The sequence below is a fragment of the Alligator mississippiensis genome, chromosome 9, assembly GCF_030867095.1.
Source record: "Alligator mississippiensis isolate rAllMis1 chromosome 9, rAllMis1, whole genome shotgun sequence".
Lineage (NCBI taxonomy): Eukaryota > Metazoa > Chordata > Crocodylia > Alligatoridae > Alligator > Alligator mississippiensis.
Window position 1 is genome coordinate 66,647,944 of NC_081832.1, and position 25,214 is coordinate 66,673,157.

The 25,214-nt window shown below is 45.3% G+C and overlaps 1 long non-coding RNA gene across 2 annotated transcripts in view; it reads right to left on the bottom strand.

The window, feature by feature from the left end:
• LOC109280905 (uncharacterized) overlaps positions 1-25,214 on the bottom strand; it is a 193,315-nt gene that overhangs the window by 134,106 nt on the left and 33,995 nt on the right. The window contains exons 3-5 of one of the 2 annotated variants that reach the window (XR_009464409.1): positions 16,953-17,077; positions 15,900-16,058; positions 5,731-8,427 (exon numbers count right to left, since the gene is read on the bottom strand). The exons of the other annotated variant lie outside the window; for it this stretch is intronic. This is a non-coding gene — a long non-coding RNA (uncharacterized LOC109280905). Of the gene's footprint in view, positions 1-5,730; positions 8,428-15,899; positions 16,059-16,952; positions 17,078-25,214 lie in introns of those variants that run through there. 2 annotated transcript variants of the gene reach the window in all.

A 25,214-nucleotide genomic window follows, 5' to 3' on the forward strand; every position in this document is an offset into this window, starting at 1 on the left:
ACATGCAGACACTATGGCTGGGACCAGTGTACTACAGCTCAAAGTGCTCTGGAGTTTATTGCTGTGCATTAATTGCATGTGTAGATGCACCTAGTTATCAGGATTGATTTATTTTTTATGGCTAACTTTGAATGAAAGTTTTCCTACTAAATACAAAAGCTGTGAACAGAATTGTATGCATAAAAATAAAATACATATTAAGTTAGCTAAATTCCCCTGTGCTTAAGATAGAGAATCCTTTCAAGCTTTTCTTCGTTTAACAGATGCTTTCTCCTTCAGAAGCAGCTACATGTTGCAGGCAAGCAATTTTTGTGGTGCCACAATGATATTTGTGAAGTGACTATCAGACATGAGTCCAATCCATAAGGTTCAGATCTTGATCCAAATTTTTCCAGCCTGAAGGTGTTTAGATCTAGGGCTTGACTTAGCCCATTAAGGAGATTGAGAGCTAAATCACAGCATTTGTAGGTCCAAATAAGTAATTCGCCCAGAGTCTAAATCTAGTCAGACACAGGTTCCTGACCCAGACCTTCTCTAATATATCAGGAGAATCAAACTCAGCAGGACTACTCCATGGGCCAGATCGCGCCACAGACTACCCCTGGTTACTGTGTCCAGTGTGTGGGGCCAGTATGGCACGGGCAGTTGGGCACCGTATGGAGCATGAACCCCAGACAGGCCTCATGTGCCACACATAGATGAAAGGTGGATTCAGCATGAAGATCCATGGCACAGGGCTAGTCTGGCATGAGCACCACATGCAGCGTGCATCCTGGACTGGCCCCACGCACCACACGTCTGTAGGTCCTGGACCAGCCACACGTCCTGCATGTGAGTCTACTCAGCGACCTAAGGACAGCACCATGGACCAGATAACAGGGCTCTGGATCTGGCTTGCAGGCCCCATCTTTGATACCCATGTTATATTTTGGCTGCAAGTCTATAAATCTGCTCGCCTTCCACATTCAACAATGCACTGTGCAGGGAGGATTTCAAAGTCTGCCCAACAGGGAAGGAAGAGAAGAGCAACTTATCTAGGATACTGCAGTCATTAACTAACTGTGATGTACTCAGGACAGACAAAGGGAAAATGAAGGAGAGGAAGACAGATCTAACTCGGATGTCATAATTGTAGGCAGCCTGAATTTTAAGGGTATCAGCTAGTAATATTCTATTAAGTTAATTAAAATAAATTACATCCTTTTTGGATGTGCATACACAGCATTTATTCTGTTCCACTAACATTCACTGTTTTAATTCAAGGAGATCCACAGTAAGCTATTCTTTATTTTAAACAGATTTTTGGCCCACATTCTAGTCTGATAATAAATAAAATTTAGTGTGCAGTCAGATATTTTTCCGGGCACTGTCTGCAGCCCACCCCTCCAACTTTTTGGCCATAGTTTCAGAATCTCATCCCAGGAAAATGTTTGCAAAAATAATTTTCTATAATTAGAAAACATTTCATTGAAAATTCATTACTGGAACAGTTTCCTGCAACTGCTATGTTAGGCAGACTCCAGAGCATTTTGTTCTGTTGCATTTAGTAGAGAACTGACAGCCAACTGATTTTTATATTCATCCTACAGATGTGTGGTAACAGTCTACCAACCAACTGGGCAAAATAGCTATTCCTGGCAAAAACTGGTGATAGCTGAAGCATCACATTTTGGGGAACCTACAATCTTCCTCTTGAAAAGCTGCAATCCCAATAATCCTATTTGATAGACAATATACATGTATTTAGGTAAATATGAGATGGTTATAACCTAACCTTTCAAGAGGGTTATAATTAAAAGGTATGCATTAATAGAGTGACAATTCTTGGAGCTGATAGTACGCGATGTTTTTCCTATAGCCCTAGCTCCTGGAGTCAGGTTACACGAGTCTCAGCTGTCATTGAAACAAAGCAAAAACCTGCATTTTGAACCTTTATAACTGTAAAGAGGGGGCAAATAACCCTTAATATTGCGATTCAAGTATATTCTATAGGGTCAGAAACTAGAAGGCAAATAAGAGGAACTCTGGATACATTATTCGTGTAACATCTCTCACGATTGGTAACCAAGCTTGCGATTTTTAAACACTTATGGATGGAAGTGAATCAGCCCAGCTGCCTCTGACACAAAGCATCCAAGCACTGATTTCCATTTATGCAATGCTCTTTCAGCTTCACTCTGCAACCACAAACCATACCCCCTCAGGAAGCAGGGATGCATTATTACTGACATGATAAGGAAGTCGAAGCAGTACATTTGAGCCACTTGCCCAAGTTCACGCAGAACAGAACTGTGATCCCCCAACTCACCCTCTCATATGGTCCTGCCAGGCTACCCGGTTGTGATGGTGGAGACAAAGTACTCTTTGGTCAGGCTTTAGAAACTGAAGAAACTATTGGTCTTTCTGACATTTCTTGAAGGAAGTCTTGACCAGTCGTGACAGGTTTTATTAAGCCTTTCCCTGTTTCAGCAACTATAATGCAATAAAATGGTCCCATGCACGATTTGAGTGTGACACATCTGGCCTCAAGAAAACAGGTCAGCGCTGTCCCTTTATTTAGAAACAGACACTGCACATGTGACACTTCTAGGTTCAAGCTTCAGTCACCTGCAAATCGGGTTCTCTGGGTTTCCAGCTTCCTCGAATTGGAGGTCCACAACTTCACCGACCTTCCAAATCAGTCCTGATCATCCTCCCAAAGGATCAGAGCTTCAGGATCAACAGCATCAGAGCTTTGGGGTTATGTGCGCACAAAATTATCCAGGAAGAGCACACACCAACTGCTGAAGCTTCCTTAGCCTGACGAAGGATTTTTGAACCCGAAAGCTTGCTTAATAACTATTCTCCAACCATTTGGGTTGGTCTAATAAAAGATATCAAATTCACCCAAGGAACCTTGTCTGCCTATGTCCTGAGACCAACACGGCTACAACCTAAACCCCTGCTTAGAGAAAAGCATTTCTCTAGCTTCTTCTCATAAGACAGACCGCTTCCAAAGAGGTTTCTAGGAATTCATTTATCCTGAACTACTGGCAACTAGGATTTGACTAATTTATCACTCCTGGAAATACCGCCTCTAGAAAGGTTGGGTGGTGATGTGTGGGTGAATCAATGAGTAGACTGGGATTGTAGTTGTGTACTTCTGTTCAAATCTGTGCCATGCTGTTGTATGAAGGGGAGGGGGTTGTTTTTGGTTTGGGGTTTGTTGGGTTTTTTTAAGGGAGAGTTTTACTGGACTAGTTTTACAAGTTACAATGGAGATTTAATAGAATTAGTGGTCAGCCATTCCAGAGGAAGTTTAACACAGACAATATCTAAATTACTAATGGATTTCTTTATTAAAAAAAGAAAAAGAAATCACATACACTGATTTTGATGTACAGCAGCCTTATTGCTATTATTTTTCATAGTGATTTCACATATAGTATCAGCTTGTCTTACCTAACAAGAATCTGACCATACAGGATTTTGTTCAGATGGGAGCTGGGTTCCCAGAACCACAAAAATTTGAAAAAAATATCCTGTCTCAAACTGAGACACAGACTGTCAAATCCAAAAAGAAAGAGAAAGAATCAAATTGGTTCAAATTACTCATTTCAGTAATTTTAAAATATGTTATTAAAGTATGCAAGTATTTTACTTAGGTTTTTTTTTTATATTTATCAAGTTTTAACATGAAAAATCATTGTAACTCTTGACCTACCTAGGAGGCATTGTGAATTAAACACAACAAAACAAATCTTGGGGACCAAGATGTCTAGTTACCGTCCTAAATGTAATGCATGACGGCTGTGCTGGTGTCATGAGTTAAGGGAAGTTTCACAGCATTAAGAAAGGAAATGGTTTCATTGGATGCCATTTAGAGAAAAAGGTAAATACTGGAAGAGTCTGGAGTGATTGTGGCAGAAAGCAGGTAAGCTAGTTTTGGTGTGTGGTAGATGTAATTGTCACAGAGCCCTGCAACTCAGCACAGAGACCACCATGACCACACACAATCTGTATTTATATAGATATTAGAAAACACAAAAACAACTAGAAATAAGAAAACATCACAAGGAAGGGTGAAAAGAGTGAGAGCAATTCTCCAAACTATCTTCAGAATATGTTTTTAAAAAGAGAGAGAGAGAGAAAACGCACAGCCAGACTATCTGACTTGCATAGATATATGCATAGATATCTACAAACTCCTCAGGAATTCTGGACACGGTTTTATTTTAATATAGAGAAAGAGGGAGGCCTAGGCTGGCAGTGCAACCAGCCTGAATAAGAGCATTAGTCTCAGACTAGTAAAACCACAGATTAAAATATTCTCATCCATAAGTATTCATTTGCCTTGCCCATTAGGAGACCCTTTTATGAACAGCCAGACCTCGCTAGTTATGATAGCGGGCTGCAACATTAAGTTGAGCGGCAGATTTCCCAGAGATGACATTCTTCAGATGCCTTCTCTGGGTCTTGCAACGGAAAAGGCAAATAAATAATCAATCAACAGCCAATGTAAACTACAGGATTTATTTCAGTTCTGCAATCTGCAGTGCAGATCTCCAGCTCTTTACTGGGTGGGGAAAGGGACACATGATACCATTTTAACTCATTCAAACTGTTGTCGGTAATCTCAATGTCAGTTTGTGGCTAATCGATGCCATGTAACTTTCCCATGTAAACTAGATCACTTGCAGGTGCAGCCCTTCTCCTACTACAACAACACTACTTTACAGGCTGACATGTGTGAACCATCCTAAATTTATATTCTGTACCAGTATCAAACAAGTGCTATTAACCTAATTGCATGTACATATGTTGGTGAGAAATGCCAGAAACTGTAAAAATGCCATTTATAGCAGCTAATTTTTTTTTTAAATAAAGTCATCTGGAAGAATTAAAAGATTTGCACTAATCAAAAGTAAGATATCCTGGGGATGGGGGGAGGGATAGTGAAAGATCCTCGTTCTCTTAAAAACTGTTCTTCAGCTCAAAGAGGGCTCCATATATCACAGCCGGGATGCCAAGAAGCACAAGTGATTGCATGCCTCAAAAGGGAACAAGATTATGAATATTATCTTATACTCTCAGGTGCCTTAAAGCTGAAATATAAATATGGCAAAGTCCTGATATTTGCCTGGTCACGGTTTCTCTCTTTCCTCCTTTGATCTGATCAGGGCAGTTACAACACTATCAAGGAGTGCATCTTTTCTCTCCACCTGAACCAAAAAGCTGCTCCCCTCATTTGGGTTAAAATCGTATCCTTGCCCCTTCCACTATTCAGTCACCACAGTCAGAAATATTGCTTTTTTCTCAGCCTAGCTGAGTCAATGCCAGTCTGTTTGAGGTGGATTAAAAGCGGTGTTAAAAAATAATATAAATGCCTTACCTGCATCCCATGTTTTCACATGTTATCATGGTACCTAGCTTCCACTAGGAAAGTGCTTTGCTTGCCTTTTAAATCATTAACCCACCTTTTTCTCCCCAAAGTTTAAAAGCATGGAAATAACAATAATGCTCAAAGGGTCTAATCCTAAAACACGCTTAGACGCAACAAATTCCATGGACCCCTAATGGATCAATCTCCCCCCCTCCCCCCACCTCCATACCCCATCTTCATCCTTTTATTTGAGAAGAGCCCCAACATACACTACTCATCAACGTGCTGGAATAAATACTTCGATGAGGACTATGAAAAACCAGACACGGTACCCAAAATTCATACCTTGAACAAGTCAATCCAACAGATGGGGTTTTAAGCTTTTATTATGCCTTTTGGTCTGAGATTTTGCAGATACAACAGTCCAGACTGGGAACTATTTGACAGTACTTCTCTGACCAGTTGCACTCTAATTAAAAGACTCAGTGTGGGCTGTGTGTAGAAAGCTTTGCATATGGGCTTCAATTACTATACTACAGTTTTGCCAGAGAAACACAAAAGAGAACCTCAGCCTCAGCTTTGAGGATGCATATGGTTTGTGTAGGTGGAGAAAGTGAAGACTGTGTGATCCTGGGTAGGAAGTAGATTTTCCCTTGCCTGTAATCCTGTAAAATTAACTGGTGTTTAAATTAGTGATTTATATTCCATCTCCTGCAAATAACCAAAAATGAAAAAGCTTCTTCAAATGTAAAGCTAGTTGCTAATTTGTGACCAGTAACACAGACTGGCTTTCACTTCTCCTCCACGTTGCAGGGGCTGCTCAACCACCTGAAGTTCAAAGAAAATATGGAGGCAGGTTAAAAGCAAAGAAAAGGATAAAATAGGGTTGAAATCCTAAAATGCTCTTTGGGGACAAGAAAATACTGAACTATTTATTTATTCACAATATTTAGGAAGCTATGTAGATATTTGCAATTCTAGAAGGAGAATAGAAAAGCCTAGAAATATCTTCACTATGAAGGAAATTCCCAAGAGAGTATGATGTACAGAGGCAGGTAGGCTATGCAATAGGGCTGTGCGAAGCTTCAGTAGATGATTGAATTCGGAGGAGATTTGGCCCGATTCAGCAGCTGAATCTCCAAATCAAATCGAGAGACCCATTAATCTTTCCTAATCGAAAGCCACTAAATTGATTCAGAGAGATTCTGACATAGACGGTAGAGGCAGACACTAGGCAGTGCTGGCAGGAGCAGCCGGACGAGCCTGCAGCCCCAAGAGAAGCCACAGCTCGTCCGGCTGCTCCCCCCGCTACCCCCCGCACCAGGGCAAGGCAGGCAGTGCTGGCAGCCCCGGGAGAAGCCGTGGGGGCTTGGGGGAATGATTGGGGAGATGGGGGAAATGAACAGGGGCTTCCCCACAGCTCCCATCTTGATCCCCCAGCTCCTGCAGCTTCTCCCAGGGCTGCCAGCTCATGCCGCAGCTTGTCCAGCTGCCCCCACACTGGGGCAAGGCAGGCAGTGCTGGCAGCCCCGGGAGAAGCCGCGGGGTCTGGGGGATCGAACCAGGAATTGAGGGAATGAACAGGGGCTTTCCCCCAGCTCCCAGTTTGATCCCCCAGCTCCCGTGGCTTCTCCCAGGGCTGCCAGTACTGCCCGCTTTGCTCCGGAGGCAGGGCAGCCAGGAGCTTCTCCCAGGCCTGCCTGTTCAACCTGGGGCTTGTCCAGCTGTTCCCCCCGGCAATTTCCTGCCTGTATATTCCAGAGCCAAATAAGATTCGGCGCCGAATACCTTCGGATTCGGCCTAATCGAATCAGGTCAGTGATTTGAATCACCAAATCGAGTCACTGTCCCTCTGAATCACTGAATCCAAATCTGAAGCGAATACTTTCCGCTTCGCACAGACCTACTCTGCAAACCACAAACATGCACAGCTTCTGCTACATTGATAGTGAAAACAAACCCACACAGATATAGGCACACAACTCCAACCTGACCTGCAACAACTTCTGCTACTGCAGTGCAAGGCCCTTGTTGGCAAGCAATGGCCAACTGTGTAAGAGGTTCTGGTTTGGGGGACAAATGTCCCAAAGGCTAGGGACAGACATTACACATACACGAGTTTAAGTGATGAGAAACTGGTTTAAACCTGTTGTCACAACCCAAAGTTGTGATTTTTGTTTGTGTGTGTGCTTCAGCACTGCTAAATTATTTCCCGCTATTTGTCGCTTTCTTTGCACGGTAGAGTTCTCTGCTGCGAGAGAGAACTCTGGTGCAGCGGGGGATTTCCCACCAAATTACAGCTTCTTTGCAGGGTGCATTTCTTTTGCATCATGGTGATACATGCTGCAAAGGAGTTCCCGCCATTTGTATTCGGATTCGCGCCATATTATTGGCCAATTCCTAATATAGGCACACGTGGCGGCTAGCGATTGGCTTGCTAGCCATACAAAAGGCTTGGGTAGTTTCCGTCCAAGCCGGAGGAGGGAGGACGAGAGAGACTCTGTGTGAAGATCTCCAAGCGCTGCGGACCCTCGCGGACCCAACGCGCCTCCCCTGAGCAGGCAAGAGAGGCGATAGAACCGAACCTACGGAGCTTTTGCTTCTCGCCTCTCCCCGTCGCCGATCGCAATCCCAGACGTATCCCTTTCCTGTAACTTCAGACCCGCGAAGCCTAAGTAACTCCGGGGAACCTTTTGAACCCAACCGAACCGGACCCGCGGAGCCTGAACAGCTCCGTGGGAGCAATCGATTTGTCGTGTTCCTCTAGCGAGGATCTAAGCGGGAGCTGTGCCTGGAAACCTGTCCAGCCTACACCAATACCATCTTTGGGTGTAAGTAAACAATCTTTTCAATCAACCATTACGCCTCCATAACTAATTCTAACTCGTGCGTGCCAAACCGCTCCACAGTTCTCTCCAGCCCCGCGTGCCCAGGCTGCCGGCCACAGCCCACGTCCGACGAAGACGGGCCCGGCTCGCCCCCGGCTCGTACATGGCGACGAAAATGGGATCGGAATCGCCACCGTACATGGCGACAAAGGTGGGATCGGGGCTCGGCCTGCACACCTGTAACAGAACATATAAAGCAGTTTCAAAATGGCTGAAACCAGTTTGATACAAGTCTGATACTATATTCAACCAGGTTTAACTGATTTGGGTCAAACCAGATTATGCAATGTCTGTCCCAAACCCCTTCTTGGTTTAAGTTAAAGCACAGACCCCAGCATCCCAGATGCTTTGCAGCCCTAGGCTGAGCTGGGCTGAACTGGGCTAGGCTGCCTGCTCCAGAGAGCTGAGCTGGGCCCACGCTCTGCTCCCTGGCCAGAGCTCCAGCAGAGACTCTAGGCACGGCAGCGTCTGCCTGGCTTCTCCCTGTCCCACCCCTCCCTCACCACGCCCTGCTCAGGCAGGGATTCGCCACCCATCCCTCTCCCACAGCACAGACCATAGCTAGCATGTGGTATGCTAGCTAATGCTGAGAGGTGTCTGTGTAAGGCAGACAGGACAGTGTCCACTTAGGGGTTTTTGAAGCTAATCAACTGGTCAGCTGGCGATGTCCCTCCATTCCTTCCTTGATAACACAGCATTTAGCAGCCCATCAAGAAAACAAAAGCCTCTCTTATTAGTTCAAGCAGTTCTTAAACAACTTTTTCTAACTCCCTGCTAGCTCCCTCACTGGTCAAGAGCAGCTGCAAAGGGGGGGGAGGATATCCCTCCCTTATCAGAGCATCCTGCCGGGGCCTGGCCATACTCCTCCTCAGCTCAACACTGTGGAAGTGATGGGAGGGCTGCTCTAGTGCCCCCTGACTTCTAGCCTGAGCCACTGCAGGCATATGCCTGCATTTTCTCAGTTAAGAGGGAATGTCTATGCACTTGCAAACCAGTTCAGCCTAGCCAGGTTAAAGATTGAATCAATTCAGGCTCAAGCTTTCTGAATGTCTGTCCCTAGCCCAAGTGACTAGGAAATTAATTTCTGCTTCCAGTACTGACACTGGCACCAATTTTGTGCCTGTGGAATTCTAGTAGGTTCAGCTGCAGCACCAATAAGTCAGAATTAGGTCCCAAGAGAGAAACAGGATTGGAGCCCAGATCTTCTTAAGTGATAACGCTAGTGCACACCAATGTAAATTGATAAGGACTGATTCATTTCTCCAGTTCCTAGTCACAGGAAAACATGAGTGCTATACAAAGCAGGTGCTTTGTATGAAGGCTGTAGGTGTCCCTTACCCTTTTTCTAAGCCTGAAAACATACTTTCATGGGTTGTGAATTTGTCATAGAAGCTAAGAGTCAGTGTCAAGAGAACCGCTGCAAGGAAAGTCCAGGAACTGCAGAAAGCAGCAGTCAGCTACAGGTTTTCCCCGAGTGACTGAATCCATGTCTCACCCCAGTGTTAATGGGCTCAGTACTGCAGCAAATGCTGTCTTACAGGTGAAACAGAAAACTGAGATTTTAACCAGATCTGTTATTAAAGAGCTCATGACCCTCTGGATCTTCTGGGAAATAAAAGTGGGGAGATTCACACTGATGTAAATCCAGTTGCCTTGATGCAAAAAAAGCTGCATCTACACTGATGTACCTAGCAAGATGCCCCAAAGCCTCTGCTTCTACCCAATAGCAGATCCAGGAATGGAGTGGTGGGGAGCAGCCCCCCAATTTCAGCTGTGCCACGCACACAGCCTGGTCAGCACAGGTCCCTGCTGGAGCTCCACATGGGCGGTGAGTGCTGAGCTCACCAACTGACCAGGGTGAGATCTGGCCGGACAGTGCCTTTGCTTTCCTGAGGCAACAGCGCACAGGACATGAGCTCTTCTGTTGTTTACCCTCTTCACCCTTTCTCCCACACCAGAACCATTTGAAAGCAGGGGCTGTGGCTAGACCCTGCATGGAGAGTTCATACTGACACAGCCAAAGTGGGGCACAACCATGCGGCTTTGGGGCAAACCCTATGGAGATGTTCAGGAAAGCATCTTTGGTCAGTCTCAAGTTCTGCAGCTAGTGCTGGTCATCCAAGACCTACAGCACATTCCTGTCTCAAAGGTCCAGGATTATTTCTTGAGCCCAGCTCTGCATGGAATGACACTGTTCCAAGAAAAGTCCTTCCTTATGCAGCTTGTCAATCTTGTCCTCAGTGTCCCTTATCCACTTCTGATTCTCCTCTACATCCGGCAATGAAAGCAGGGCAGGAAAGGGGAGGCTCTAACTCTATATGTACCTGCTATTCCTCCAATATCCACAGACAAAGATGCTCTATCACGCAACTGCTGGCTTACAGAGCTGAAGGGGTGGCATGTCAAACAAGTCTGCACCAGCCGCTATATACTCATGAGAGTGCAGAGAGCCGTCTTGTCCATAATGATCTTTTAGGAGTTTGAAAACAGCACTGACTACCAAAAAAAGACAGAGATGGATCAAGAGACAGCAAGAGAAGAATCACTGGAGTTTCAGCTCAACTATCAAACACAGAGCTAAGGCTTCTGGATGCCTTCAGCTACTTATATCCTACCCTACATCCCAGAAGCAACTCTACAGAGCATTGCTTCAAAGTATGAACTTCAGAGGGAATCCAAGGGCTCCAAGTGAAGTAAAAGCTAGCTATTCATATAGCAGCATCTACTTCATACCAGTCCAAACAAAGCATTAGCCCCAAAGAACCTCACTTCAGTGAAGATATTCTTGTGTAGACCAGTTCCAAGGATTTTAGCTCCAGTATCTAGGCCAGAATCCAATTTAAGTAATTAGCTGTCTTGCATTAATTCGACCCTCCTCCTTCCCCCACTTGCAATGAAGAAAACTGCTAATTCTCCTAGTGCTACTGAAAGAGACTGAGCTCTTGCTGAATCCCATCCCCAAGATGCCATTTCAGTAGTGGTGGGTGGAACAATTACTGAGCAGCCTGTAAAATGAGTTGGGATCTTTCTGGGTGAGAGACACTATACAAACTTAAGTCGTCGTTTTCTTTGCTCCACTTCTCCTGTGAAATACCACCCACTATACCAAAAGTTCAGTTCCACCAGGACATTTTAAATCCACAGTGTAAAATGGATTTGAACTCCCACGGATTCATCATTCCTGACAGTTTTTGGAAGGCTGCCTAAAGGCAGAGAGCAGAGCAAGGTGCAGGATTAATATATACTAAACAGGGGAAGTAGGAATTAAACAGGAAGTGCCCAGCACAGGTTCTCTGACCAGATGTGAATGCAAACTGTCAAAGTTGTTGAGAAAAAGAGAAATTTTCATGGCCTTTCACCTGGCCAAAGAGACAGGATTTTATAACATTGCGGGGAAAAAACCTAACTGAGCCCCAGAAATTCTGAAACAGCAAATCAAATGGGGAAAAAAAAATCTGTTCCTGTCTGCATCAAACCTGCCTGATGGTGCAGTAATGGGTGGTAACAGAATATGCCACACATTTTTTCAGGCAAATTTACTGGAGCATGCAGAAAGTTGTTGGCAGCTCCCTGGAGCATGGTGCTTCCACAAATCTGCACTAGGCCCCTTTCCTTTCTTCAGGAAACTAATACAATTTCCTCCCATTTTTTTCACCCCAGGCATCTGTATATGAATACAGACCCAAAAACTGGTAATACAACATGGCAAGATGAATGTATTTTCCAAGATTCATCCCTTCTAGCTGGTTGACATCCTGGGCCAGATCCTGCTTCACTTACTCAAAGTGGTTCCAAATGGCCTTAGTGGGACAACTCCTGGGATCTGGACCGCTATTACAAAAACAGCCCATCTTATCATGTTTTGTTACCTACCATATTGCTTAACACCACACAGGTAAGCAAAAGAAGCTCCGTGTCTGACAAGCAGAAGAGCTATAAAACTAATGGAGCTGACTGAGCAGAACTGAACACTAAGAGCCATTCATCTATTTTATTATGTCTTCTTCACTGCCTTCCTATCTGTACTACCATTTTAAATCTCCCGTGACAAACCATTATCTCCAGCTTGTAGTTTAGCAACACAGAGCGCACATGCTGCATCTCTACCCTAAACCACTGAGACAAGTCCTGCACTCTTTGCTGTAGGCAAAGACTTTCCCTTCTACGAGTCTGGGATTTCTTCAATACAACCTGCACGATCTGTTCTTACACAGAGATGGAGGCTGTAGCTACACTGAAAACCCAGCCTGTTAAATTGGAGGGGCAGTAATTAGGTCTCTGGCCCAGGAACCAAGACCTAATACAGATGGATTCGCTGGAATTCATCTCCAGCTATCACATCAACCAGACATGCATTACTATTCTTGGGTCTCATGGCAATCCCTGCCCTGGGACAGAGCAGTTCTTCAGAGTCAGAACTCAGGGCCTAGACAGCAAACACTTTCCAATCCTTCCCAAGGCAGCAGGATTCAGGTACAGCCCCGGTCGGAGCTGAAACTCAAACAAAAAGAATAAAATGGAAACCTTGGCACCTCTTATCTGTGAGCCCAAGCATGAGCTGGACACAAGCTGCCGGGCTACAGTGAAATCAATTCAAGTGAACAAAGAACCTGCCCTCCTCACATCCATTAGACGTAACCAGAAAGCAGTGCTGAGAATACACTGGATTTGGGCACTGAAAGTGTTACAGAAAATGTGCCGTAAAGTTCCTCTGAGGCTTCAGTTTCCCTCCCCCATCCCTCCTTTGATTTTGATCCTCTCCTTTCTTAACGTCCTTTGAACTTTTAAAAAGGCACTTTGAAGACGTGTCATAAAACAGGGGGGTTTTTATTCATGATTCTCTCTTTGATGATCTTGCTACTTTGTATGAACTGCAACCTCCGCAGGATGTGGAAGCCAGAAGAGTTGAAAGCTGATACGGGCAAGAAAGGACAGAGAAGCAAGAGCTTAGCCGCACTGTTTGTCAATAACTCGCCTGAGACGCTCACAGCACCCCTTATTCTTTACTTCCCCAAGCGGTCTAGTCTGGAGGTTGCAGACGGGATAGAAATTAGGCTTCATCTGGTCCTCAGAGGAAGTACCAAGACATCAAGTGGGAGCTAATGCAAAGCAGGACCAAGGAAAAAAGATGAGAAGTCAACCCAGAAGACCCTCTCATGCCAGGGAGTATTCCCAATCTCTCCCAAGATGCTCCCAAGGGAGCATCCCCTCAAGCAGAGCTTATCTAGTCCTTCCACTGTCTCTTATGGATTTTCTTATTTCCATGTGCTCATTCCTGTTCAAACAAGACTGGCTTGAATGAAGCAAAACAAGTGTGTCACCTGGAGCTAAGTGCTGCAATGAAGACTAACCACATGACTCACTTTCTATCTTAGACTGTCCAACTTAAAAAAAAAAGGAATACTGTACCTTTCCTGCTGATGTTTTATGGTGTGAGGGAATTATTCTGGACCCCAGTTTTATAGGAGCAGCCACCTCTGCACAAAAACTGGGTGCCCAAATGGAAATAGGCAGCTACAGAATCATATTCACAAACTGACAAATGAATTTGCATGTGCACCCACTCAGGTTTTCAATCTCACAGGCTCCAATTTTTTGTGCATAGGCCTTTATTTTAAAGTTTCAAGGCCTCACAGTTACGGAGAAAATCTTGATGTATATGAACTGACTGTGCCCAAAGTGTCATAAGACAAAAAAGCAAGTAAATAGAAATTCAAAATCATCATCTAATGATCTTAAAGCCAAATCTCAAGATTTTTAGAAGGCTGGCTTATGATCAGGGACCTACTCAATTTGCAATTTCGTGATTTTTGCAGAAACCACGAAAAAAGGGTTTCTGCGATCGCCATGAAAACTGGTCTTCCCCATGATTGTGCGTGGGCTTGCCAAAAAAAACAACCAAAAAACAAAAAAATTACAAAAAAAAAAAAAAACTTACTAAAAATGTTCATTCTGGCAGTCGAGTGGGAACCCGCAACCGCTGCAGCCCAGCTTCACAGTCCACTGGGGTGGGGGGGAGATTGGGGCACCAGCACAAAGGAGCAAGTTGCCAAGATGGCAACTGCTCCCTCCACCACTGACCGGCTGCAGGGGCTGTCTGCCTTGTGTGGCCTCGCCCCTCCACCAAATCAGTGGCGGGGGGCAAGGCTGCCAGGGCCATTCAGCCAGTCAGCAGTTGGTGGGGCGGTGGGGGAGCTTGCAGCAAAAAGACCACAAACAGGGTGCCAGGCACCACGCGTGGTCCATGATTTTGGCTTCTCCTCTGCATGCTTTAAGTAGATCCCCACTTATAACATGAAAGCCAAGGGCTGCAATAGTGCTGTAGCGGCATTCTTTGCTTCACAGCAGGGAGCTGGAAGTGATTTGGGGGTGACAAATGGGGATCCCCACTTGCAACATCTCAACACTCTGCCCCTTCCCCAAAGAAAAGAAACTCAGCCTTGAATTTATCTGTAACAACCCACTAAAGAATTCCTACTTCTGGTACCCGTGAGCAAGGCCCAAGTCCAACTACTAACTCGAACACAGCAAGCCTGCAGCATGTCCGTGTGACAGAGGAGCTTTCCAAGATGGCAAGAGCCGCGCAGCAGGAACTTTGTTTTGTCCCCGTTTGTGACGGGCCATGCACGGTTATGGTGCCATGTAAATAATAAAATGATAGTAGCAGCTCATGTTTTGTGGATGTGGATACAGTAATTGCAGGGTAGCTCCACCAAGAACAGCTGTAGTGACTCAGCTCTCGAACTAACTGCCTTGTTTCCTGGCAACTAGGGGAGCAACTGCCAAACATACAGAAAAGGGGGTGGGACAGACCAGGGATGTGAATCCCCAATTTTCAATTGGCAGGGATGAGAGTTAGAAACATCCTTTTCTAATGTGAAGAGCTATCCATCATTCAGGGCAGGCAGTATCTGTGCAATCTGCCTAGGGATAAGCATAGTCTGCTATTGTCCCTCTAAGAATCGGAGCCAATGCAAAGCCTAAATAATTCTGCATTAATATATCCCAACATATTCTACTGATGAAACTAGATACTTCCCGTCTCATGCAGGGTATGTAACTTAGCATGACCAGACGTACCAGCAGCCTGTACCTAATAAAATAAAGCACTCGGTAACAGTCAGCCTGGTTCACCTTCTTGCAGCCACAGTACCATGCTCTTTTTTCATATCTCCATCCACTTTCCCAAGCAATGGACCTCAAAGCCTTGGATCCCACAAAGACCGAAACCAATATCTCCATCAACAATTGGTTTGCTAAGCCAAAGCCTGCAACTTGGTAGCACTATCCCCTCCAGTATAAAACAGCCTAAGACACACACCAAAACTTTCATTTAACAGTGTTTTTCAGCATAAGTCCCACTTGTACCATTTGGTAACAAGCTCCTGGACACATCCATTTATACAGCATAGGTCCTTACACTGAGGCCAATTCACACTCACGTAAAAGGAGACATTTATTTAAATAAAATAACATGGCAATTGTCACTGGAGTAAAAGAACTAAAGTTAGAAACATTCCCCCGATTACAGCACTTCCTGCCTCTCACAGAGATTTGGCTTAGCGCAGAGGAATGAAAACAAAAAACTGACTTGATAAATGGGAGGAATGCATAAAAGCAAAAGAAAGGAGTTGATTTGTGACTCTCACCACAGATATGAGGAAGGGAGGAGGTTGTTGTTTCAGGTGTCCTCTTGTGTTGCTGTTTTCTCAAGGACAGGAAAGGCCCAGTGATCTTCAAATGCTTTGGGATGTTAAAAGGTCCCTGCATCCCATCTCATCTCCATCCTACTGTATTCACTGAGAATGCTGCAAAACAGATCAAGTTGTCTATGGCACAGACAGATCTCCAGGTTTCATTGACTGAATGAGTTGCCAGCCTGCCCCAAGTCTTCTCAACTGAGATCCTTGGCTGGCAGGGAATGAGATGTAGCCTCTGTCTCAAAAAGAATCGCTAATTCTTTACTTTGCTGACATTTGGATGTAATGGGCCAATGCAATAGGAAACAACACTGCAGAAACTCCGGAGACTTAGAGCCCCAGGTTCCTTCAGATTTTCTAGCTAACCCTACAAATAAATTCTTAGCACCCCCTTTTTTAGGATGTTTGAAATTGGACTGGACAAAACACTAACACTAAAAACCACCGCCCTCGCGGTCTAGGTTCTCTGCATCTGCATGAAGCTACACAAAAAACTGAGACCGGTTCCTCTCCTAACTGCAGTATCTTACAATGCTGCCTTACAGAACTGGAGTAGGGAAAAAAAGAGAGATAGAAAGGATGAAGGGAGGGAGGACATGAGCAGTGAGGGTGACCGTCACTAGCTTAATCTGGTCTCACATTTCTTAGCACAGTCATTTGGCCCTGTGCTTCCAGTGTTGCACCCACAGTTTTGCCGGTACAGATAATTACCAGTGCACAGGTAGGACTTAAAGGAATTACATCCTGTGCTACATGTAAAGCAGCAACTATATACAGGGGCGAAATGGCATCAGGCTTCTGCAAGTTGAAACCTACTTGCTCCTCACTTATTAAAATTTTACTTCTGCCTTTAGAAGTAACTACAGCAATGTGATAAAGATTTACTCTGCCCTAGGTATGATGCAAAAGCACTGCTCAAAGCATTTCAAGGGCCTGTTCACCCGATGTAACGAAACCTCAGGCTGGTACTAAATGCAGGGTCCTGAACATCAGATTCCATACCGAACACAGAAGTCCTGGATCAGCTCTGTGAAGCTTTTGTGTACTTGTGGTTTCAGGTGTCTTCTTTCAGCTATTTGGGACAGGAAGGAAGTGTCCCATGTCACACTGCTTTGTCTTCTTGTAGCCTGGCATCAAAAGATCAGCAAACGAGTTCCTGTGACCAGTAGCAGTGGGTTTGGTTACCATCCCCCTCCCGCTCCCAATTTCCACAATTGTGAATATTCCCTGCTGTCAAAGATGGAACAACACAAACACGCACACACTCCCTCCTATCAAAACAGTATTCAGCTTTGAAATCCAGCCAGGGAAAGGATAAGCTGGATGGAAGGAAGGGCATGAAAAACACTGCACAGGACAAATTCTTTGGATCTGGTAGAATTTGTCTGTTCTGATGGTTTTTTTCACATTAAGTCTCTTTCCTCTCGACTGAAACCCAAGCCCTCATTGGTTGGGGATTTTTTTTTTATTTATTTATTTATTTATTTGCACTTAGCTTATTTCCAAACCCAAGTCAGACATTTCCACAGCAGAGTTGTTTTTGTAAAACAGACCTTCATGGCATGAAGCCGATGGTCAAAACCTCTCAACTTTATTTAAACTTTGTGCAGGGAATTTCATTAAGTTATTATTGCAAGAGAACCTCACAGCAATGGAGGAACAGATATCAGACATGAGATAAGTCGTAGATAAATCTTCTGGGTTTATTCATTGGGAATTTTATTTTTAAAAAAGAAAGTCTGATCAATGGCAGGAAATTAGCAGCAACAACTCTGAAACCAGCTGGGGGGATTTTGTAAAACAAAGTAAAAATGTTTAGCTGTTGCCTTTTGCTTGCAAAGCTGCAGGTCATCATCTTTTTTTTTGGTTTTTTTTTTGTGATGACCCTGAAAAGGGAAGACAGATAAAACTAGACCTGAAGCTTCAGCTTTGTCAGTGCACTTCACACTCAGCACATGAGCTGGGTTAGTATTAAGAACAAATGCTTTTATGTCAAGGTGTGCGCAGTCCTACAGAGATTAAGGCAGAAGGGCTCCATAGAAAATCACTCCCCACAGCTGTAGCTTTACTAGAAAAAACAAGGTCTGGAGTTTATTTATTTAAATTGGCCTTTTTAAAAATGTGCGTCTCTGAACCATCTCAAAACCCAAACAGCTGTTATTTGCTGTTCAGTTCTGTCAAACTCAACCTCCTTGAACTGCAAGCTAAGGCAAGCCAGGCCTTGGGAGGCAAGCACCAGAGGTTATTCTATGCTTAATACTAAAGGGACACTTGCATTTATGTGTAGCTTTGCATCCAAGGTTTTTAAAATGCTTTGCACACAGCAATTATGCCACACAACCTCCCAGTACAGCTGGACAGACTCTGGACTTGTGTCCAGACAGGCCTGCACCATTTAAAGGTGCATTGTTTAAACAGTGCGATTCAGCCCTATTTTGGCTTAAGGGAAGCTTATACTGTCTAAGCTTGATTGACTCTGGGGACTCTTTTTATGTGAATTAAAACTACACTGCTTTCCTGTATAGATTCAAACCAGGTCTACGTCCTGTGGGGGCAGCTGCTGCTTTAGCAATGGTGGCCAGACTCCTTGGCATAGACAAAGCTCGACCTGTGAGATGTTCACTACCCAAAGTATGCCAGCTCCCCCACACCACAGAGGTTATGCCAGCAATAGCCTCCTTCCATCAGCTTAGCTGCATTTAAATGTGAGGGTCCAGTAGAGCTGTATCAGCCATAGCGGGTGGCAAAGGATGCTGCCTGCGGGGTGCATCCAGTCCACGGAGCCTTGATTCCTAGCCCCTGGTGCTACCTTTAGGTCTCAACTGAGCCCCATGCTGCTTGACTGACCCCGCATGCAGAGCCTAGAACATATGCCATTTGACACATGGCATCCACCCTAGCTGGTCCCAGATCCATGCTACGTGCCATGCACAGCGCCCCCCCCAGATGGTGCAGTCCTGGACCAGGCAGGAGGAGGCACTGCATTCACTGGATCCAACATGTTTGGTGGGGGGACGACACACGACCCGATCCAGACCACAGACCTGATCCAGCCCATGAATCAGTCCCAGCAACTCATCTGACCCATGGAGGCTTGGCAAGTTTGACACTCCTGCACCAGAGTCCAATCTTTTCACACCCCAAGGCAAATTAACTCTTCCAGGAACATTTTGTGATGTAATGTAGACAAAGGATAAGACAAGGGATAAGATATAGAGAGAAAACCTGGCCCCATTGTAATTAATAGCAAAGTTCCTGTTCATTTCAATGGGGCAAGGGTTTGTCTAGAGAAATTAAGTGACTTGCCCAAAGTCACACACTTTACCAGGTCCAAACCTGGTTACAGATCTTAGAAGCCCTGAGTATGGGAAGTTAAATCCCAGTTCAGCAGTGATTAGTTGGATAATCACAGTGGGAAATGGTGGAAAACATCCTCTCACAACAGGATTTTAGTTGCAGGTCTGATCCAGGTGCTGTGGGACATCGCATCATTCCCATGGACACCTCTGGTAAATCAGTCTCAGAAGAGAGGCCAGAGCCTGTGAGATACTGGGCGCTAAAGGCAATTCTTCTACTGCCCAGAATGCCCAACAGAAACTCAGCAAGATCTCATGTGCTCCCATCCTGGAGCAAGACTGGGCGACAAGCCCAGGGCCTCACCAAGGGCTGCCAGGCTTGTTTTACTCACAAAAAACTACAGTTATGTGAGAAGGTTTTAAGAAAACGAGAAGCATTTGGGGGAGGCAATGCTGGAGGAATGTTGCTCTAGTAGCCCCAGCCAGATTTTTAAAAGAGGTTTGAATACATGAAGGAGATAAGCACCTAATACTTTTGAACGAAAGGTGCCTAACTCCCATGGCATCTAACACACTCTTGAAAGTCACGCTAGACACGTATCTGCATCCTTGGGCACCTTTAAAAGCCTGGCCCAGACCTCGCTGTTATTCTTTGTTATTTAGTGCTCTGCAATTTCATTCTAGCTGCGGTTCTCCCCTATGCGCAGCTTACTACACCTTCTGGCTCTACTAAGATACTTCCTGAGGATATTTGCTAACAGGAAGACAGGAAAGGAGAAGGCTGACAAGTCATTAGGTGACATAAGACCGTACGCTGAGCCAAGCAGGTCTATTTCCAATAAAGTCGACAAACCAACCCTTCAGCAAACTAGGTCAAATTCAAACACTTAACTGTGAACTGCAGTTCACAACCGTCTCACTGGCCTACGTTCGGCAAGCAAAATTTTATTTACATTGAAAAGATGCGGAGAGGCCTTGGAAATGGAAAGGCTTAGGGAAAAGACACTTACTACCTGCTAGAGAGAGCACGTAGTGGTGTGTGTACAAATGGTGAACTCAAAAGTGAGAGAGAATAAAAACAGAGAACGCTTCAGTTTTCTCTCAAAAGGAAAATATTGTCTTCATTAGGTGTCCAACTTTTACCACCTCTAGCATTAGACAGTGCAGAACCAAAGGGGTGTTAAGTAGCACAAGACACTGGGTTATCAGGATATGCAAGGCAGCTTTTCTGTAGATTCACTGGGTCACTGTGGGTTTGTCCCCAGACAGCTATTCCACACTCGCTCCCTGTGGGCATTTTTGTACCTACCTCTTGGAGGTGTGATGGGGAGGGAGAGGGGGTGCTTTAATTAGCTAGATTTCATAGACATTAGAGCTGGAAGTGACCTCGCAAGATCATGGGGTACAGCCCCCTGCCCAAGGGGCAGGGAGTCAGCTGGGGTCATAGGATCCCAGCAAGATAGGCATCCAAGTGTTTTTTTTTAAGTATCCAGAGTATGCGATTGCACCACCTCTGGGGGGGAGTCTATTCCAGACCCTGAGGACTCTGACAGAAAAGAAGTTTTTCCTTATGTCCAGCCTAAAACTATCTTCCCGGAGTTTGTGGCCGTTGGACCTTGTCTTCCCATGGGGTGCCCTGGTGAGCAGACAGACATTCTCCCAGATCCTGATGCACACCCCATATGTACTTATGGGATGCCACCAAGTCACCCCTGAGCCTATGCTTTTCCCAGCTGAAGAGTCGCATGGCTCTCAGCCTCTCCTCATAAGGTCTGCTCCCTTGTCCTCTGGTCATATGCGTGGCTCTCCTCTGGCCTTTTTCAAGCTTCTCTAGTATCCTTTCTAAATTGCAGAGCCCAGAATTGGATACGGTATTCCAGCTGAGACCTCACCAAGGCTGAGTAAAGTGGGAGGATAACTTCCTGGGTCTTGCTTGAGATGCATTGGTAGATGCAATGCCAGAGTTTTGTTTGCTTTGCCAGCTGCGGTGTTGCATTGGTGGCTCATGTTCATCTTGTGGTCAATCATGATCCCCAACTCTCGTTCAGTTGTGGTGCTAGCGAGTGTAGCACTGCCAAGCCTAAGTATGGTGTGCAGTTTTTTTCTCCTAGGTGGAGCACCTTGCATTTCTCAGTGTTGAACGCCATCGGGTTTTGATCTGCCCACCTTGTAAGCCTGTCAAGGTCGGCCTGGATTGCCAGCCTGTCCTCTAGGGTGACCACACTTCCCCATAGTTTGATGTCATCAGTAAACTTAGCCAGTCTGCTTCTGACACTAGAGTCCAGATCATTTATAAATACATTGAAGAGTACAGGTCTGAAAACGGAGCTCTGGGGGATGCCACTGGTCACCACATGCCATGTTGATTCAGTTCCATTGGCCATCATTCTCTGGGTCCATCCACGGAGCCAGTTCCCCAGCCATCGGACCATAAGATTGTCAAAACTGCAGTTCCCCAATTTCTCCATGAGAACATCATGGAACGCCAGGTCAAATGCTTTCTTGAAGCCCAGAAATATCATGTCCACCTCTTCTCCTTTGAACAGGTGATGCATCACCTGGTCATAGAAGGAAATGAGATTGGTCAAGCAAGACCAACCTGCAATGAAGCCATGTTGACTCTCTCTCATGATGTTACCTTTTGATGGGCGTTTCTTCACCCTTTCCCTGGTGATCCTGCATCTCATCAGGCAGGGTGATCCCCTTGGGCTGATGAAAGACCGACGCAAAATAATTGTTAAGAAGATTGGCTTTTTCCTGGGTATTAGTTATCAGCTGGCCCATTTGGTTTCGCAAGGGTCCAATGTTGCCCTTGGTTTTTTTCTGGCTTCCCACATATGTGAAGAAGGTCTTTTTATTGTCCTTGATTTGTGTAGCTAGTTTGAGCTCAGTTTCAGCCTTGGCTTTCCTACTTTGCTCCCTACAGGCAGGGGCCAGTGCTGAATACTCCTCCTCAGTGATGTTTCCCCATCTTCCATCCTTTACAAGCTTCTGTTTTTAGTTATAGGAGGTCCATGAGTTCTCTACTGAACCAACGGGAGCACCCAGCCCTTTTGCTACTTTTTCTTTGGGCTGGAATGGACTTCTCTTGTGCTTCAAGGATCACAATGAGGAGCAGCCACTCATCATGGACTCCTCTCTCTGTCAGATTATGGCCTCACAGGGCCTCAACAACTAGCATCCTGAGCTTGTGAAAGGTGGCTTTCCTAAAGTCAAGGACTTCCGCATTGCTGACTGACTCGCCACCTATGCGGTAGATAGAGAAAGTGATCAACTCGTGGTCACTGTCACCCAGCTTCCCTTCAATTCTCAGGTCACTCATTAGATCGTCCTCTTTGGCCAGTATCAGGTCCAGCAGCGCCTTGCCTCTTGTTGGCCTGTAGACTTCGAGACAAATAGAGCTCATCAATGCATGCAAGGAAGCATTGCGACCGATTGGATTTGGCCAAGTGCTCTTCCTGTAAGATGTCAGCATAGTTGAAGTTGCCCATGATAACCATGCAGCGAGAGCGTGCAGCCTCAGCCAGTTCCCTAGCAAATTCATGGTCAAGTTCTTGCTCCTGATTAGGAGGTCTGTAGTAGACTCCTACTGTTACGTCCCATTCACCATGTTCCCACCATATTTTTACCCAGAAGGTCTCAAGTCGCCCTCTTTGGTTGCCAATCTCTGCCTGTAGGGAAGTGTATTGCCCCTTCACATAGAGCTACACCCCCACTTTTCCTTGCAACACGATCGCTCCTGTACAAGCTATAGCCATCTATACCTATAGTTCAGTCATAGGTGGAGTCCCACCAGGTCTCCATTATCCCTATGAGATAGCAGTCATTTCCGTTTAGCAGAAGGGCCAGTTCCTCCTGTTTGTTGCCTAGGCTCCTGGCATTTGTGTAGAGGCAAGTGAGCCTGCCATTGGAGGTCCTACACTTCCCTGCACTCCTAGAAGAGCTGTGCTAATTTAAAATGCCAAATTGTGATGTGTATCAGCGTCCCCATGCCGAAAAAACGGTGGCGGGGCACTCTGAACAAAAGCTCATTCAAGGACACACTAATTCCTGGGCTCCAGAAGACTTGATTAATTGAATCTGCTCCAACATGCTGGATTTCCAGTGCACTGGAGCAGGCTCCTTGCACATACATAGGAGCCCTGTGTGGTTTAGATTAATCTACTTCCGAAGTGGACTTAGGCAGTAAAAAAAGCTCCCCTAGTGAAGAGAATGTCCAGGGAATAACTAGTGCATTTTGATTTCACTTCTTAGCTTAGTTCATCGTAGTTTCACCTGAAAGACAAGACCTGAGACCTTGGGCAAGTGTGGGTATGGCTTAGACAGAGTCTGGATTAATGTCTGTAAAGGTCTTTGAGATACTCAAGTGAAAAATGCTACTGAAAAAAAGCGCAGCACATTCTTGTTACTTCACAATCTAAATTCACCTCAACTTGGTGGCGGTTGCTGGGCAGTGGCGGAGGACGATGACTTTCCTGGCGCTTCCCAGCTTGTGCAGCGTCACCGAAATGTATCCTTGGTACTGACGCCGCTGCTTCCCAAAGAAACACGGAGATAAAATAACTGTCACATTATAACAGAAGATCAACTGCTACCCAAGATGCACGCAGCTAACTAAAAATATAGTTTGTGCCTTTCTACCATCAGGAAATGTATGTATTTATTTAAATCAGCTCATTCTCCAAATAAATGCAAAGTCACCAAAAGGCTTAACATGACCATTTTTAGAGACTGGCTTCTCAAATTATGGCTGCTGTTTGAGAGAGAGAGAAGAAAAAACACACAAACAAAACCTGAGACTCCCAAGTGCTGATAATACACAGAATTTTTTTTTTTTTTTTTTTTTTTTTTTTTTACTTTTTTAAAAACACCCTTCACTAGCTCCTTTGGCCCATAGCAGACCTTACACTAAGATACTATTACCTGGTTAATCGCATTATCTGAAGAACTAACCTAACCACACATTAATGGTGTCATAAAACAAGGAACAAGCCACAAAGTTATTACACAAAATGTAATAACTTTGTGGCTGGCTCCTCACGCACGGCCAGCCACCAGGTGTTCGGAGCCAGGGGCTCTGGTATGCCTAAGAGGCTGCGAGCAGCAGCTGATCAGGGCTCCCAGCCTCAGGCGCACATTGGAGCCAAAGACCCCTGGCAGATGTTCAGTTAAAGGCATGATGGCATCTGATCCACGATCCCCCCCCACCCCGATCCCACAATTGTGCCTCCTGCTGTGTATGCATAGCATAGCAGGAGGCACAATAGCCGAGATGGCACATCAGATCCCACTGCACCTTTACCTAAACGTCTGTCAGGGGCCTTTGTTTCACTCCAATAAGAAAAATCTCTCCTCCTCTTCAAGCTTTTCTATGGATCTGTCCAGCAGTTCCCCGTCACTCTGACCTTTATTCTTTTTTTCTCATGGCCAGAGGACGTGGCTTTGAGGTCTGTGTTAAGTTTAAAACAGCTGGACTCTGAAAACACAGGTCAGTCAGATTTTTCCTTTCCTGACACAGATAAATAGAGCACTTTGCAGCATACTGTGTAGAGCGGCAGTTCTCAAACCTTTTTAGACCCGAGGCACCCTTCACTAGGCTTGAGATATTCCTCAGAAAATGCTAGCTCTCAAAATTTCACTCGTTGTTTTGGCTACAGAAAAATAATAGAGCGACTCTGCTGCTGCAAAGAACTCGGAAAGACCACAACGGAGCCGAATGTTTTTGACATTATGGATTCCTCCCCGGTTCATCTTGTGAATCACATCTGCAAATAACAGTGTTAAACGTTGCATGGCACCCTGCGGCACCCTTGAAAGGATCTTTGGGTATACCAGCGCGCCACAGCAAGCACCCTGGTTGAGAGTCACCGGTGTAGAGTATCTGTACTGGGGTGAAAAACCAACAAAAACTAACAGACCAACAAACCCACAACATCCTCAGTCTCCAACACTGGAGGCAGCACTGTGG